The following is a 2,662-nucleotide window of genomic DNA, read 5'->3' on the forward strand; positions in this document are numbered from 1 at the left end:
AAGGTCCATTTTGCTTTAAGAATCTAAGTGATTCTACAAGGTAACTGGCTCCATACCCCCAGATAACAGCTATTTTGTGACTGTGGCTGGCTCCAAAGCCAGACAGAATTGAACAAAGAAGCCTCAGGTGGGCCTCCAAGTATTCATCCTTGATTATCTGGTTTCTTTAATCATCCTCTTGGAAGCAGGATAATTTCCAAATCCGTTACCTTCCTTAGTTGATAACAAGATAATATAATATATTCACTTAACATTAGCTCAGCCAATCATAAGAAGTTAGAATTTTTATTAGTTTGTTGGTTCTCTCCCTTTCCTCTAAATATAATTCCTCCATTTTAAACAAATTTTCTGGATTTTCTCGAAAGGTTGCTAAATAGCACTGTTAGCCCTGCATTAATACTGGCAGACCCACAATTAGAGCTCAAGAAGTGGTCACCCATGTGGGACAATTTCATGCCTGCCAGGAAGGTCCTGAGCTATCTAGCTCCTTTCCTTTAGGTTAGAACATGATTTTTTCTGCCTTTTCTATTATTCATTATCCAACAAGCATTTATTGATACTTGCTATGCCTGCTTCACAGCTGCCCAGAAAACACTGTCCATTTGAGCTGTTGATGGTGAGTTTGAGGCTTGTTGGTTTGTGTGTTTGTTTAAACTCTGTCACTGGGCTGCCAGGGAGACTTTCTGTCTGTCTAACAGATGGCCGAGGGCGCCACAGACAAAGCAGGAGCTTTCCTGGAAGTGAGACAGGGGCCAGAATGGCTTCGGGGTGTGTGAGCTTCACAGGTGTGTGACCTGGGCAGCCAAGCAGGGCCCCATTTTCAGAATGTCCCTGCACTTTGTTCGATGCTCTGCTGTCACTATTTTGAAATTCTTCATAATTTTTGGACAGGAGATCCACATTTTCATTTTATACTGGGCCCTGCAAATTATGTATTAATACATACAGGACAGGAGAGATTATTTTGGAAAGAATTCTGAATCTGAGGGTAGAAGACAATAGGAATAACAATGGAAGTTATACAGGAGTAGGTAGAAAGACACTAAACACCACACTGAGATGTGAGTTTGAGTCCATAAGTATTTGCTGAATTGAACTAAAATGAGGTGAAAAGCAAGCCCCACTCAACATCGAACTACGTGCTTCACATAAATTAACTTAGCCTCGTAAGGATTCTATGAGATGGGCACTGTTGCCCAGGTTAGTTCTTAAACTAATGCAGTTTTGTTGTGGCCAAATAGCCATTCTGTTTCCAAAGGGGTTGGCAGGTAATATTTTTTACATCGGTCTCCCTACTACTCCCTGCCCCCTACCCTCCTGTGAAATCTGCTGCTATTTAAAGGTACAGCTTTAGAGCTAGAAATCCTCTTTTAAGGCAGAAGTGAAAACATTGTAATGTATTCATTCCCACTGTAGGACCCAACATTCATCTTCACAGGTCTCCTGGGGAACATGACCCTTGTCTGTCTGGGTCTATCCTCAACACTTAAGGCTGCATCCAGCCCAATAGCAGGCACTCGATGATTATTTACAGACTTCCACTTCTGGCCAAGATAGAGTAACAGAGACCAGACTTACCCTCTTACCTTAAGCAACTAAAATATGTTGATGAAATATACATAACAATGTTTTCCAGATTTGGATAACAGGCAGTGCAGGATGGTGATCCCTGAAAGAAGACAAACCAAATGAGTCCTGTGCTGTCTCAGCTTATTGCCTGGGGATGGTTTCCAGGCCATAGTTCACAGGAGAGGGATAAAGGCCAGTAGTCTCATAGAGTTCAGAGTTCCAGGAGGCCAAGGTGGCTAGAATTCACAGGGTAGAGCATCAGGGAGGAGATAGCCACACAGAGACAAAGATGATCAGTATGTGTGTGTGTGAGGAAACCATTGAGTTCTGGGAAAGAATTACTGGAAAAGAGCAGGCAGAAAAATCCTCAGACCTCATGCAGGGTTGGGAACCTCTTGGGGCACTGAGCAACATTCTCAGAATAGGATTGCCTCTATGGTAGAGCCACATTAGCCCTAATGGCCGTTCTGGACCTGCCTACTAAAGCATAAAAGCAAGCTTCAACAGATTCAAACTATTTGCAAGCAACTTAACTACATCCAGAATGAAGTCCAAAGATATTAAAAGAAATACAGAAACATCCAGCACCCAACTACATAAAACTCATATTAGCTGTCATCTTACTTTAAATTAGCTGGCATGCAAAAAAGCAGTTTTATTTGAGACCCATAACAAGGGGGAAGAAAATCAATCACTAGAACAAACACAGAAATGACACAGTTGATAGAATTAGATGACAAAACCATTAAAACAGGTATTTTAATATATCCCCTATGTATTAAAATATGTTCAAGAAGATAGAGAAAGAAATGAGTTTGATGAGAGGAGAAACAGAAGACATAAAAAAGAGGTTTGAAATTGAAACTCTGAAGATGAAAAATACAATACCTGAAATGAAAAGTATACTGGATAGGATTAATAGCAGCTTAGACACTGTAGAAGAAAAAATTAGTGAACTTGAAAAAATAGCAATAGAAAGAATTCAAAATGAAACACAGAAAAAAAAAGACTGACAAATTAGAATTCTGTGGAATATCATCAAGTGGTACCTATAATTTGAATCCCAGAAAAAAAGGATAGAGGGGGAAGACAG

This window comes from Propithecus coquereli, unplaced genomic scaffold (genome assembly GCF_000956105.1).
Source record: "Propithecus coquereli isolate 6110/MARCELLA unplaced genomic scaffold, Pcoq_1.0 Scaffold3, whole genome shotgun sequence".
Taxonomy (NCBI): domain Eukaryota; kingdom Metazoa; phylum Chordata; class Mammalia; order Primates; family Indriidae; genus Propithecus; species Propithecus coquereli.